The sequence below is a fragment of the Engraulis encrasicolus genome, chromosome 1 (assembly GCF_034702125.1).
Source record: "Engraulis encrasicolus isolate BLACKSEA-1 chromosome 1, IST_EnEncr_1.0, whole genome shotgun sequence".
NCBI lineage: Eukaryota > Metazoa > Chordata > Actinopteri > Clupeiformes > Engraulidae > Engraulis > Engraulis encrasicolus.
This window is the reverse complement of record NC_085857.1, coordinates 28,060,238-28,076,444: the sequence shown is the minus strand read 5'-3', so window position 1 is coordinate 28,076,444 and position 16,207 is coordinate 28,060,238. Positions and strand designations below refer to the sequence as shown.

Genomic DNA, 16,207 nt, shown 5'->3' with positions numbered 1-16,207 from the left:
ACCAACTCAATTCATTTAGGTATGTAGACATGGCCAAGACGATATGATGCAGTTCAACCCAAGCCTCAAAATGGGTGAAAGGGTGACTTGAGTGAATCTGAACATGGCATTGTTGTTGGCACCAGATGGGCTTGGTTTGCCTATTCCAGAAACTACACTATCTTCTGGAATATTCACACACAACCATCTCTAGGGTTTACAGAGAATGGTCCAAAAAAAGAATGTCTCCAGTGAGCAGCCGCAGTTCTGTGGCCGAAAATGCCGTGTTGATGCCAGAGATTAGAGGAGATTGGCCAGACTGGTTCGAGCTGGGGAAAAAAGCCAAGAGTAGCTTAAATAAGAGCCCTATCTCGCGCCAGTCGTAAAGTCTTCACGAAAAAAATGGGGGAATTTCTGGGGGAAATTATGTACAAGGACGTGGTGAATTCACGATATTGCCCGTGTTTCGTGGTTGATTTACGGTTTCAGTCTCGTGGTTGATTTACGATATGCATTGAAAACTACGTGGTTGATTTACGATATGCATGCGTTGGCATTTGCGCATCGCTTGAATTCCGGTGCATATAACAAAAGCTGCCACACCGGCCGCCTCCCGATTTAAAACACAGCTGATAGCCTGATTACACTCATGCCCGTAGCCCTACTCCACACCGCTGATAGCCTGATTACACTTCATTTTATTATTGCCCGTGTTTCGTGGTTGATTTCAGATTTAAGATTTGGCATTTGAAAACTACGTGGTTGATTTACGATATGCATGCATGTAGTCTACAACTTCTGTTTAAAATGACACGGGGAGACTCATGCCCGTAGCCCTACTCCACACCGCTGATAGCCACACCGGCCGCCTCCCGATTTAAAACACAGCTGATAGCCTGATTACACTCATGCCCGTAGCCCTACTCCACACCGCTGATAGCCTGATTACACTTCATATTTATTATTGCCCGTGTTTCGTGGTTGATTTAAGATTTTAAGATTTGGCATTTGAAAACTACGTGGTTGATTTACGATATGCATGCATGTAGTCTACAACTTCTGTTTAAAATGACACGGGAGACTCATGCCCGTAGCCCTACTCCACACCGCTGATAGCCTGATTACACTTCATTTTATTATTGCCCGTGTTTCGTGGTTGATTTAAGATTTAAGATTTGGCATTTGAAAACTACGTGGTTGATTACGATATGCATGCATGTAGTCTACAACTTCTGTTATAAAATGACACGGGGAGGAGTGACATAAGCCGCCTCCGGATTTAAAACACCGCTGGTAATTACACTCCTGCCCGTAGGCTATCTTTTGAATTTACATGAAGCCGCCCACCGGCGATTTGAAGCCACGGGTAGGACTACTGCGACAGAAGATTTGAGTCTCGTGGTTGATTTACGATAGGCCTATGCATGCGTTGGCATTTGAAAACTACGTGAGTTGATTTACGATATGCATGTAGTCTACAACTTCTGTTTAAAATTACACGGGGAGGGAGTGACATAAGCCGCCTCCGGATTTAAAACACCGCTGGTAATTACACTCCTGCCCGTAGGCTATCTTTGAATTTACATGAAGCCGCCCACCGCGATTTGAAGCCACGGTAGGACTACTGCGACAGGGCGGTGGTTAGGGTGCGGGGTTTGTCCACCCGAAGTCCGGACAGATGGTCACCCTATGATCATGCCCAGACGTTGATGCTCCACTGATGTGATGCACGCACCACTCCTATTCACCTTTTCTTCTCTGAAAAGATGCTGATGCTGATGTAGGCCTAGTCACCACATTGACCAGTGGTTTTCAAAGTGTGTGTGTGTGTTTGTGTGTGTGTGTGGGGGGGGGGGGGGGGGGGGGGGGGGGTCACAAAGTGTTGATTACTGTATTATTTTATGTGTTCTTTCTATCTATGGGGTTGTAGGTTTTAATCCCACCCTAACCTCTCCCTACACCTCCATCCATGGCTGAAGTGCCGTTGAGCAGGACACCTAACCCCAAGCATTGCTAGAGGGACTTTAACCTTGAAAAGTAATACCGGCAATTCATATGTAATGTTTTAAGCCTTTAAATGGGATAGAAGAATTGACTATGAATATTAGGCTATTAAAGACACACTATACATTTCATATGCAAGAACCTACCAAGTAAAGAAACTCACACGAGAGGCATGTTCAAACATTCAAGTATTTATTTACAACACAAACATACACATGCAGCAGTGGAACAAAACAAAAAAAAGTCCCGTCCCCCCCACACACACACACACACATACACACACACAGCACATTCCACTGGCTGAATAACTCACAGCAATCACTTAGTTCTTGGTGGAATGGCAATAGCTTAACAGAGTTTTTTAACAGTTTAATTTAAATGTGTGTTTTTCTGTCCCTGGGTGCTACTGAGGGCATGAATGCCAGTGCTGCTGCTGGGGTGACATGGATGGGCACTGCTGCTGCACTGGAGATCAGGATGGAGGAGACAGAGGAGAGCAGGACAGAGAGAGGCTGTTGGTGTGTTGGAGAAAGCAGGAGAAAGGAGACAGCTGCGGGTGTCTTGGAGGAGATGATGGAGGGAATAGGGATAATAAGTAAATATACAGCAGTTATAACTTCATGCTGTCTAATGTTCCTTGTGTCAATATCATTTTAAGAAATGTCCCATTTAAAGAAACACTTACAAAAATGCAGACAAGTGAGAAATGTACTCACTTCTTTTATATACATACTACAGTAATTACAGAAGATATCAAACATTGGTATTCAAAGTATTCTTTCAAAACACTTACCAAGGAATGATGATTGATGATTCCAAACCGTCTCAGATTAAAGAACTAGAAAGATGACAAAGACAGAAAATGATTAAGGGAAGAGATTAGTAGCTAAGGGATACATTAGCATGCCCCTTCACACTCTGTGAGGTAAAACAAAGTAAGTTGGACATTGTGTTTTTCCCATGCAATGTTTGTTTCTCTACACCGTACCTACACTCCGTTTCTTCCTCATCACTGGTGTATGAGAAATCACTGCTGTGTACATCGTCCTCATTCCCGTCATCTCCCTGCCCTTCCTCACAAGATGGCCTATTGGTCCCCTGTGGGCTTAAAACAGCCCTGTAGCTTGCCACAGCAGAAAGATGGACGATTGTCAGGTGTCTCTCTCTCTCGTTCTCATTCTCCCTCTTCCTCTTCCTCTCCCTCTCTCTCTCTCTCTCTCACACACACTCCTCTTCCCCAACCTTTGCCTTAAAAGAATGGATTTTTTTTTTAAGTGCCTTACCTGCACATGTGTGAAGGGCAAGAAGGCAGGTTGAGGATGGAGCTGCCAGCCAGGGGGTCCGGAGCTGTCCTGGTCCATCACCATCATGTAGATCATCAACCCAATTACGACTCTGAGAAGGAAGAATCTCTTACACCTGTGTGCACACATTCGCGCGCATACATGCACACGCACACACACACACACACACAACAGGAAAGATTAGGTTATATGGCACATTCAAAATCAGCCCCATCACTTTAATGACAAACACAAGACACGTCTGTCCTGTACTGGGGTCACCACTGTGCACCTGTGGCCTACTGTACATCCTGTCTGTCTGTGTGCACCCCTAACTAAAGACAGACAGACACACACTACCACTCTCTTGGCTGTATGACAGACACACACACACGCACATGCCTTTCCATCTTTTGCCTTAAGTCAATGGTGTGCAGCACAGGAAGAAATGACTGTATGAAATATGTGTTGGTCCAGTGTAGGACAAAGCACCCAGTTTTAGGTTCAGTGATTTACTTACCACTGTGTGCAAAATGTTAGTGGTGACATCAACCCTCCTTCTGAAAACTGCCTCTGTATCTGTCAGAAAAAAATAATAATGTTAAATGACACCATAGGATACCCTTAACCAAAGGCAGACAGACATACACTGCCACTGTCTTGGTTCTATGACACACACACACACACACACACACACACACACACACACACACACACACACACACACAGAATTCCATCTTTTGCCTTGAGTCAATGTTTTTGTTTTTTTTTTGCAATTGGCCTTACCTTCTGCTCGAGAGGCATGGTGCTGTCTTGGTCCTGATGCTGATTGGTCTTCACCATAGAAAATAGAAAAGATCAAAAGGTGTGACTTGACAGATTCCACACACACACACACACACACAAACACACACACACAAGCGCGCACACTCACACACACACACGCGAGAGATACAGGGTTTATGATACATAAAAAGCCCACCTACAACATAGTTGTCTGCAATTTCCATGTCTACCTCCATCACTCTGGCCACCATATTCCCAAGCCTGTTAAGATATTTGTCTGTGTACCTCCAGACTCTGTGTTGGGGCCACCACTGTGCAAATGTGGCCTACTGTACACCCTCTGTTTGTTTTTGTGTGCACTATTGAAGCTTTGAATATCATTGCATCTGTATGATGATTACACAGGCTGCTATTCTATTCACCTTGTCATGGAGAAACACTAATGACGGTTCAGTTCACACAGACATGCACAACAACACACCACAGGAAGAAATCGTTGTTTACAACATACGTATTGGCCCAGTGTGTAACTTGTATGGGGTAAATACAACATATTTCATGATCGTATCGTGGTAAAACAAGCAATCAAACCTCCGACTGTCATCATAACAGTCTTAGAATATTTCAAACGAGTAGCAAACCTATCTAGCCCCTCGTAGTGATTAATAAGAGGTATTTGCTTAATGGCTTCGTGACGAACATCATCAATAATGTAAAGCAAGCAATCACAACATCTGCGTATCGTTGCAAAGACTTGTCAACACGTTTAGCTTTACAAAGATTTGTTAAAACGAGTGGAAGCAAGCCCTTAGTGTAATTGCTATTGCCATTGCCTTCGTGTAGCTTTCAAAATAAGAAATGTTCAACACCCTTGTCATGTTAACATCTTACCTACACGTTGTCTGCCCATAACTTAGTACTGTACAGTGTGACAAATAAACACAACGTCTGAAATAAACAGAAAATTACGAAGTGAGTTCCGTTAGCTTGAAGCTAAAATATTAGCCAGATGAGCTAGTTGGTTGTCCCGAGGTGGTTAAATGTTTGCTCTCCGACTGAAAGTCAAGTTGTAAAGCAAACGAGATGTATATTTAAGCATTTACATCGAAAGCTTACCGTCAATTGAGTGATAGCTGCAGTAAAATCCATCCAGTACTTTTGAAAAGTCCCGCTTGTGTTGTCGTTTCGTCGGCCCGTAACTGACGCGGAGTGCCACTGAAATCTCTGTCGCAACTCGAAACGCGATTGGTCAAATCTCTGTAGCTGCCTGCAAATCTCTGTCGCAAAACGAACAGTGATTGTCAATCTCTGTAGCTCAAACTCGACCTGACAGGGGCTGCAGGCCCCACTGTACCCTGTACAAGGCGGATGAGAATTCCGGTGCATATCACAAAAGCTGCCGTTCCCTGGTTCTGGTTCTGTCGCGGCCGTCCCCGCCCCTGTGCAAAAATGCCAACGCAAATGCCAACGCATGCATATCGTAAATCAACCACGTAGTTTTCAATGCATATCGTAAATCAACCACGAGACTGAAACCGTAAATCAACCACGAAACACGGGCAATATCGTGAATTCACCACGTCCTTGTACATAATTTCCCCCAGAAATTCCCCCATTTTTTTCGTGAAGACTTTACGACTGGTGCGTGATACGGTTGTAAATAACCACTTGTTACAATCAAGGTATGCATAAGAGCATCTCTGAACGTACAGCACCTTGAACCTGGAGTCAGATGGGCTGCAGCACCAGGTTCCACTCCTGTCAGCTGAGAACAAGACAAGGCAAGTTTATTTGTATAGCGCATTTCATACACAGGTGCAACTCAATGTGCTTCACAAAATTAACAACTGCAAAAAGAGAGGAAACAGGGAAGAAAGAAGGAAATAAATTAGAGTAAAAGAACATTTAGAACATTAAGATAAAACATAAGATAATAATAATAATAAAATAAAAAAAATAAGAACAGCTTTGTCCTGAGTCTAGATTTAAAGCTATCAATAGTGGGTGCGCTTTTTACGTCATCTGGAAGCTGGTTCCAAAGCTTTGAATCATAGAAGCTAAAGGCTGCCTCTCCACACTTTGTTTTGACTTTTGGAATCACCAGCAAATGACAAGAGAACAAGAAAATGAGGCTACAATTGGTTTCTCTATTCTAGGTCCTGCCAAAGTGTGTTTGACTTTGAACAAAAGCATTCCCTTCATCTAAAGCAGGGGTGGGCAATTATTTTGGCTCAAGGGCCACATTGGGTTTAGAATTGTTCGAAGGGCTAGATGTCACAGCCAGCTTGCCTGTCAATGATGGGTAATAATGTATGCTGGCATAGCTTTTTGGCCTTTTCTTTCCTGAAAAATGTACTGAAATCAAATGTATGCAGGCCTATGGTAGCTCAATCCACAAGACCCCTAGCCTGGTCCTGACCATCCCATAATACTACCATTTCATTTCGTATTTGAGCCAATCCTTTGGCGGAAGTACGTAGGATGGCTCGCGAGGCTACAAGACCCCTGACTTGGATAGTAATTTCAGTGAGCATCAATATACTTTATAGCCTATATTATATTATATTATATTATATTATATTATATTATATTATATTATATTATATTATATTATATTATGACTCATAAATCATTCAGAAAGTGATTGATATTTCTTTAACAAATGTTAGTTAGACCCTCTCAACTATAAGAATATGTGTTCTTTATTTCACTGTGTGCGTGAAGCCTAATGTCCCCAAACCACACGGGGGCAGCATCTTGTGTGTGTGACATATTACGATTTCTTCGCCAGTTCATTCTGGAAAATAGAAAATACACATGTCCCTGAAGTTTTTTTTTGGATGCAACACACAACCATAGTCTTGGGTTTTTCACATTAACAAGACAGCTAAACATTTGCAACAAGCGTAGTTCTAGATTTGGAAGAGAGAAGGATTCTGCAACTATCCTGCGCTATGCTGCAGAAAACAGTGCGGCCAGGCTGGTGATGACCTAAGCAAACATGGTAAGTTGTGGTGGTTATCACGGGAACTTCCCAATGTCTAATATTTCTTTAGTTAATTGTCACTTTCATGGTATGCACTTCATTGTGGATCAGAACGTATACCGACGTTTTGATGAAAATAATAAATCTATGCGTTATTACACACGTATACAATTGGAGCAATTGGGAAAACAATGTTCCTTTTCGAGGCCGTGCTTTGCGAATTTGCTTACAGAATCCAGATTGTAGTACGTGGGTCTTCGAGTCGACGTTACAGGAAAATGAAGTTCATTTGCAGCAGTTACAGGCTGATGAAGTAGAGTTGTGCCAGACCCTGAGACTGCAGGTAGAAGATCTCCAGAAGAGACTTGAGGAGAAAGACAACAAACTCACTCAGGCGAACAAGGTGAGACCATTACATTAAAAAAAAAAAAAAATTACCCTCGACCCAAAACGAATTTTTGCTTGAGAAAAATAGTAGGCCTATGAACCTTTCTTCGTTCACATTGAGATTCACCAACTAACCCTTGCAAGGTTAGGGTCAATTTACTACTTCCCTAAAACATATCAACGCCACATGTCACAACGTCACATGTATGAAGAACCATTAATTTTGGGAAATATTATATAATTCTCACCCTTCCTGTCTCTTCTCATTGCCCCCAACAGGTGATCAGAGCACTGAGGGATGAGGTGCAGACACTGCAGCAACAGCTGGAGCAGCACAGACGGTCAGTGCAGACACTCTATCTCTGGCACGGCGTTATGGGTGGGCCAGGGTGGACCTGGGCCCACCCAATTTGGTCCTGGGTCCGCCCATTTTTTGTCCAGAACCTAAAATCTTTCACTGAAGGAAAACAATATATTCAATATGTTTTATATATTCTACTAGTGTACGAAAAAACTGAGAAACTGAAGAGGAAATAAAAAGGTTTTTTTTGTTTTGCTTTTGATGCTCCTGACATGAACCATCAATCCGTCCCCGCAGCCTATGGCTATGTTGACTACTTTCTGCTGCTACGCAGCGCGTTCACCCCGAAACAATTGATACAATGTTACCTTATGTCAAATTCTATAGCATAATGCTAGAGAGCCAGACATGCACTCGAACATGCCGAGTTGCCGAACCGGCTACATAGAATAGACCTGGCGTCAATGATGACAGAAAATAAAATCACTGAAGTCAATGTCTTTAAAAACAGTTGCAAACTTAAAACATCAAGGAGTATGCGCATCTGGACTGACGAGAAATCATGGAATGGATAGCTGTCGAGACTGGTAGGAAAGCTAATTCCTCATGCCCGCCGCGGCAACTTGTTGTAAAGGAACAATTTACTTTGATTACAAACTAGGACTAGCCTATGTAGGCTATTATGAGTTTCTATTGGCTTCATATGTATAGCATGGGATGGCTGTCCTCGTCTGTTGGCAATACGTTTGACCCTCGTCGTGATCACATAAGGTGCACGTTTGACATGCTAAGTTGTTGATCTGACTGTGGTTAGCTTTAAACTGCATCTTAACTAGCCTATGTTATTGCCGTTGTGAAGCTGATATTTTAATATTGTCTTCACGGGTTGTATTTTACTGTGGCCATGGATCGGCTATCCCACCACACAAATAGGTTTTCTTTCTTCTCTAGAGGACTACAGCAGCATATGTCCATGGCTTAATTGTCGAAACAGAGTTCAGATTTTTCAAGGTGCGCTTGGTAGCAGCCTTCATGGACTGTGGCTAAACTGTGTCTGGTTATGGAATAATGTGCTGCCTGCAACAGTTGTGTGCGTGCATAGGCTATGTGTTTGAGTGGTTCAACGTGTGATTGTGTGCTCTGGTCGTCGCATTGTTGCGGTTGAAATGACATCCTCTTGCATGCATAGCCTACATGAGCCGGGTGCTTGGGATATCACAGGCAGCACCTGACCCAGCATAGCCCTGTTCGCAACATGCGCCCCGCCCGCCTCTCTTCTTTCCTCGCACGGGAGCCACTCCGCGCTCCGAGACCTCCCTCTTTACAAAGAACCGCTCCAAACTTTCTCCTGACCTCTCTTCTCTTAGCAGACGTGGGCTCTACTTCCAATGTATTATTTTGTATTTGTGATATCATTCAATTTTTTATCTTAAGTTTCTTCCGCGTTGTTTTTGGAAGTGTCAAGCGGTAATGCGAATTTTAAGAATTATAATAATATGGCGCAAGCACTGGAGAAGTGCCATGTGTCTCACCCGCATTTTCGAGCTCCTAAAACAACTCCAGTGACATAAGTAACACAGCGTGGATCTTAATCATTGTCATCTTCATACAGGCCTATGCATGTTTGCAAAAGAAATGTGGGGTTTGGGGGCAATAACAATATTTGGTGATGGGACAATGCGACGAGACTGTGAGGGAGGAAATTAATGAATGGGCTACCCTACCCCCGCCGCCATAACTTCATCCGAGAATCTTCACAATGAGGAAACACTGAATATACGCACATATAATATTCGAGTAAAAATCAGACGTTTTGTTATGAGGACGTGATGTTATAGGCCTAATGAAGTGCCACCCAAAAATATTCTGGCCCATCCAAAGCTGATTTTCTGGCGCCGTGCCTGCTCCATCCTCTTCATCACATCCACCATCCACTATCCTCAGTCAGACCCATTAGTGTCCCTCCTCCACCATCCACAGTCAGAGCCGTCAGGGTCCTTCCATGTTTTTTATATGCTCTACTAACACAGATTTGTTTCCAAACAGCAGTCACAATGACCTCTTTTAGTGTTCATTTTTTGGGTGGTAAAAAAAAGGTCAGCACACTATTGAGTTTTTGAGGATTATGTGTTTGTTAGCAGCAGGGCCGCCGCTGCGCATACGCAGACTACGCAGCCAGCGTTAGGCCTCGTCCATTGTGGCTACAAAATAGGGGCCTCCAAGACTGAGATTGACTGAAAGCTTTCATTAAAAGTATTAAATTACATTGCAATACATATATATTCAGTATTTATGAACAGACTCACCATTTCACCTTGAAAATGTGTATCCAATTACTCAATTCGCGCAAACTCACTATTTTGCCTAATACGATCACTCGCTAGCAAGCCATCTGACGAACTGCCTAACAAAGTGGATCTGAACTGCTCAAAACGGTTAAACATTGGACTTTGAATTAGCGTCGTTAAAGCTGTGAAAATCCAACATTTTGTGTTGTTTACTAATTTCCTGTTGGACATCCTTCACTCCCGGCATTATGAAAGGTCCCAACTCCAAGCCAAGTGTAGCCCAATCTTCCTGACGTTAGCCAAATTTAAATTAGTCACAAAACAAAACGTAATACAATGCCCAAATAAAACTGTCTATGGAACGCCTTGTCTGGAATGCTGCGTGCCTTGGCAAATGCGCTCTGAGGAGAGGAAAAGAAACCTTTACGCACGCATGGGACTCAAATTGGTCTAAGATGATGGTGCTTCAGTCCACAATTCGCTGCACTGCGATCATGTCCGCGCATACTCCCCCAGGTGAAAAAGTGGTTCAATTTAGTACAATAAAAGCACGACTGAAGTGTACTTAGCATGTTAAAAGCGCACTCACACTTTTTGTGCTAAGGAAAAGTATGTTTACAATATGCTTATTTAAAGTGTACTTAAAATTAGATGTAATTAAGTTGCTCTCAAAGAAAGTACACTTTGCGAACCATACATAAAGTGCACTTAGAAGATGTTTGGCTAAAGTGTATTTAGAGGAATATACTAATAGTGTTCTAATAGTGAACTTACTAAAAGTGTATTTTTTAATAACATATTGCAATTGCACTTTTTTTAAGTGCACTTTGATTATACTTCACCCAAGTGACTTCGAAGTGTGATTTTCTATAGTGCACTTTAAAGTAAATCACTTTAACATATTGGAAGTATACTTTTTCTAAGTGCACCATGATTGTGCTTCATCCAAATATATTCAAAGTGTGCTTACACAAAGTGCATTTACCCATCATGCATCATCATGCATGTACCATCATGCAATGCACTTCTTGGAGCTAAATTTCTCAAACAGAAAGCCATTTACCTCTAAGGAATATCTTTGTTTTGCATGAAAATATTACTCATTGTTATATTCTGCATTTATTGTAGGAGTTTTAACATTTTAAAGTGGTACACAAAAAATGGCCATGTTCCCACCGTCATTATGATGGTCACGTATATGTTCTGGTATATATAGACTCACACTTCCCATGATATCATGGTGAGAGGTAAGTTGGAACTAGTTGTTCAAACAAAGAATCAAGGGCCACCATTCGTGATCAATTCAATAGATCAACTTCAGGAAGGTGGAACAAGAATGAAGTAAAGTGAAATGTATATCTGAAATCTCTGTAACAATGCAATGATTGTAAATGTCAGTCGTGCTTGCTAGGCATGCATACTGTATCACTACTGTAACATGTGGCTGTGTGTAATGTACAAGCTCTGAGATCCAGCATGGATTGTAGTATTACATTTATATTATTCGTTGTACTTGGGAGTGTACTGTAAATATACTTCAAGCATACCTGTTATATATTTACAATACTTAATATGATATACTTTTTACATACTTAAAATGTTCCAATGTAGTCCAAAGAAGCATAAAGTTAATATACTTTTATTGTACTTCTAGTAACAATAAAATGTTATAGAAGTGTACTCAAGCACACTATTAATGCCATACGAATGCATGAAAAGCGTGTTTGGAGCATACTTTCAAAAGTATGCTTGTAGTGCACTTAAAGTTGTCCAAAAGCGGTGCCAATTTAGCATCCTCAGTGTGCTGCAAGTGTGCTGAAGTACTGCTTTAGTAGTGCTTCAGCGCACTAATAGTGCAATGAAGCGCACTTTAAATCGCAGAAAATAGTACACTTTGTACTAAGTACGGTCAAAAAAAGTACACTTTAAGTATATGTTTTTTTCACCTGGGCCATTACCTAGGCTACTTCAAACAGTTTGTGTGTCTTGCCCAGCCAAATGTACAAAGTTTTTCAACTGTTCATCCATTCACTATTTTGCAGTGTCCAGGGGGGAAACGCGCATTCAACAAACAGAACTCGAGCAAGCGATGGAGAGATACAGGGGATGGACGAAATTTCTGCACGCTTAAGTGCACTGGCTTGACGTCGTTTAAGTTTTCAGAAACACTACTTTCAGCTTCTGCACATAACCTGCACAGTGTCATTCTGATTCTGGCCAACTCAAAAAATACACCAGGCAGCGAGTTTTTGACCATAGCCCATTTTCTTCTATGCAGCTTGCATGCATAGCCTAACTGGGCAGGCAATTAAAGGCCACGCACCCCTTCTATTGCAGTTTAATGACCTCTTTTTCTATTTAACAGAATAATAACATCTTTCAGCACCAAGTAACCTAAACCTAGTAGACCTATCTAAAGTTTAGCTGTGCTGTGCATTTCTTAGACTTTAGCAATAATAGCATAATAATAATAATAATAATAATAATACAATTATTAATAATAATAATTATTATTATTACATTATCAGGGGGCCTCCCTAAACCGTATGCTTAGGGCCCCCAAAACCTTAGCAGTGGCCCTTTTTGTTAGTGAATCTGAGGAAAAGCACTTGGTTGAATGTAGAATTTCCTGCATCCTGTGTGTCGTGTTAAAATTTCAGTTGCTGTTTGCTTTTGATGTTCTGCTATTAATGAAGAGTAGCCATTGTGATTCACAAAGTAGGTCTAAACATTTCTGCATATTCTAACACTCTGCCTACCGTGACTCTCCACAGGAAGTACCGTGATGATGTAATTGGACAGAGGGGCCAACCGTGTCCGTGTGGAAGAGGAAATGACATCACTGCATTGGTAGGCTGCCTGTCAGTTATTCACTCAGTGAGTCCATCTCAATCTAGTCCCTCCTGTCCTCTCCTTTTGCTCATGGCCTTGTGATGCGATTCAAGACGTCATTGGCAATAGGGTCATTTCACATGAAGTCAGACACTTTGGGACCCGACCGACACGGATTTCAATCATACTTGCTGTGCCTGTTTAGTAGCAAGGTAGCACCCCAGAACTGAATTTGTGTGAATCTGACACCAATATTAAGGGAGAAACAGACTAGCAAAGGTTTACATGTAAGGGTAGGACACTATGCATTCAGCCTTGATTATATCAGTCAGTGTAAGTCACAAAAGGATGTCTGAGGTGTTGTTTGAAAGCTCTTTTCTGGCTCTACAAATTACACACACAGCATGGAATACAACAACCTTCAGAATATGAATTATGATACATTGAAAATTTGAATATCAAAAAAACATATATTTTAAAATGGCTGGTTTCTTGTCTTAACATAGCCTGTAAGGTCATAAACAACACCTGAAAATGGGGTGTTTGGTTCTTTATTCATTTCAGAGATAAAGGACATAATGGTTGAAATTAGTTGTATTGGAGTAGTAATAGGGTAGTGTCAGGGACAGGGCTGGTCTGGCCATCTGGCATAACGGGCATTTTCCCAGTGGGCCCTGCACCGTTGTCGGTCCCTATTCCAGATACTCAAAAACTACACGGCTTCTGCCCATTGTCAATGGACACAGTGGAAGCTAGACCATTTTAAGCATTCAGAAAAGGCAGGGTTGAAAGAATAAGCTCAGTAAAGGAATTTTCGAAATGTTCAAGCATCAAAGGGTATGTTGTAGCTGTATATGATGTCAACAAGTGGCTAGCATGTGTTGAGGAATGTATGTCGAGCACTGGAGAGGTGAAACTGAACTTCCTGCATCTTCATGGACCATCTCCATCCTTCACATATTCCGATAGACATGCTGTCATGTGATATTACTATGGTATTACCATATGATTTGTATGATGCCATATTTTTGAGTCACATTATCTCTTAAATGAATAAAGAACCAAACACCAGCATTTCAGGTGTTGTTCATGATATTGCAGGCTATGGGTCGACAAAGAACTGGCCATTTTAAATTATATATTTTTTTGATATTCAATTTTTAATTTTTCAATTTATTATCATTCATATTCTGAGGGTTGTTGTATTCCATGCTGTTTGTGTAATTTGTAGAGCTGGAAAACAGCTTTCAAATAACACCACGGACATCTGTTTGTGACCTACAGTGACTGATATAATCAAGGCTGAATGCATAGTGTCCTTCCCTCATATGTAACCTTTCGCTAGTCTGTTTCTCCCTTAATATTGGTGTCAGATTCACACATGCAGTTCTGGGCTGCTACCTTGCTACTAAACAGGCACAGTAAGTATGATTGCAATCCGTGTCGGTCGGGTCCCAAAGTGTCTGATTTCACGTGAAATGACTCAATAGAAGTTTTATTCAATGTGTAAACCACAATTTAAAGGCCATTTTCCTGTTTGCAATTGGGATGATGACGTTATTGCTTTCTCCATGGGGGCGGGCCATTCGCGTAGCACAAGAGGCCACAAGTGAAAGAACAGGACGTGAAGTAGGGGTACTAGTTAGAAATGTACTCAGTCATTCAGTCATTTACCAGGATTCCATGAACACAGCTATAGAGGTAGCTTGCCTGCCGAAGCCTAAAATTGACCATGCATCTTCTTCAGAGGCGAAGGTCACCCCAACTGTCTGTTCGCTGGCAGAACTGAGGCAACAGAGAATGCATGTGGAAAAATAATCCTTCCACACCAACACGGTGAGAGTCGGACGGTTATGGTGCAGGAGATGGCTCACTATAAAATGAATTCCTGATTTATTCAGTAAATAGAAATTGCATTCAGAAATTCTTTTTGACTTGACTCATGAGAAATTAATGTTTGTGTAATTTGGACGACCCATTTTTTGCTGCGTTTTGGCTTTCTATTCCAAGTATATCTACGTTTTAACCCACCATAGAAAGGTACTCTTAAATTCTTCAGGCAGTAATCTGAATAGCCTGTAGTGTGTACTTGTCAAGGAACCAGTATCCGTGGAGCTGTGTGTGCAGACAGGGAACTGTTCCATCAGCCTGTCGTCCCAGTGAGCCAGAGCCTGGTTCCTCAGATGCAGGAACTTCATTATTACCTCCGCAAAGGAGGTAATGTTTTTGGTCGTGTTGGTGTCTTTGTCTGTTTGTTCGTTTGTCAGCAGCATAACTGAAAAACTAATCAACGGATTTGGCCGAAACTTTGTGGAGTTGTTGATAGTGACCCAAGGAACAAGTGATTAAATTCTGGTGGTGATCCGGATCACGAACCGGAACTAGGACTTTTTGAAAAGATTCTTCACTATTGCTGGCCTGTACAGTATATCACGAACCGGAACTAGGACGATTCTTCCTTCTTCCTGATGCCTTGTCGGAGGTCTGCGCCCTCTGAGTGCTTCTAGTTGTTAAAGGTGTGCGTGTGTGTGTGTGTGTGTGTGTGTGTGTGTGTGTGTGTGTGTGTGTGTGTGTGTGTGTGTGTGTGTGTGTGTGTGTGTGTGTGTGTGTGTGTGTGTTTACAGACAACAACTACCCTCCCAGACTGTCAACCTTGTGAGCCAGAGACAGGTTCCTCAGAAGCAGGAACGTCACAGGAGGACCAGGATGTTACATCACAGGATGTTGCATCACAGAACACTCTGCTCTGCCCTCCTTTGAAAACTAGCATTGGTGCTGAGGTAGGACTGTTTCCTTTGAATCCTTGATATGACTTGTGTGTGTTTGTATTTGTTTGGAAAAGAAATCTTCTAACAAATACAGTTGCGTGTTGCCATTTTAGGTATGTGAGATCCCACCAAACCTCTTCCTGTCCTGTACCTCGGAGGACGACCCAGCAAATGTTTCAATGCCTCCTGATGACGTCATGCTGACATCAGCACAGGAACTGGAGGAAGACCCGACAGATGATGTTCTATTGTCTCCTGGTAATAGTACACTGACATCACCACGGCAACTTGAGGATGACCCAGATGATGTTCCACTGTCTCCTGGTGATGGTACACGGACATTATCGAAGGAACCGAAACTTGAGGATGACCAAGCAGATGTTCCATTGTCTACTGTTGATGGTACACTGACATCACCACGGCAACTGACACTGCCTGTGCTGTCAGTGAAGCTACAAGACTGCCATGACACGCTGGGGCCTGACGGAGTTTTTAAGATGCGAACCTCAGAGGAGGAAATCAGAGATGACGATGACCCATGTTATCAAGATGATGATGACGACGACATGGATTACAGCCCAGAAAGTAAGTAT

The 16,207-nt window shown here is 42.2% G+C and overlaps 1 protein-coding gene and 1 long non-coding RNA gene across 2 annotated transcripts in view; one reads left to right on the top strand and one right to left on the bottom strand.

The window, feature by feature from the left end:
• LOC134456856 (zinc finger protein 84-like) overlaps positions 1-16,207 on the top strand; it is a 179,274-nt gene that overhangs the window by 154,185 nt on the left and 8,882 nt on the right. The window lies entirely within an intron of this gene.
• On the bottom strand, positions 2,440-5,309 carry LOC134458139 (uncharacterized). Its single transcript, XR_010036540.1, has 6 exons — positions 5,169-5,309; positions 4,053-4,100; positions 3,787-3,845; positions 2,972-3,402; positions 2,777-2,821; positions 2,440-2,543 (listed from the first exon to the last, which is right to left on the bottom strand). It is a non-coding gene; the product is annotated as an uncharacterized LOC134458139 (long non-coding RNA).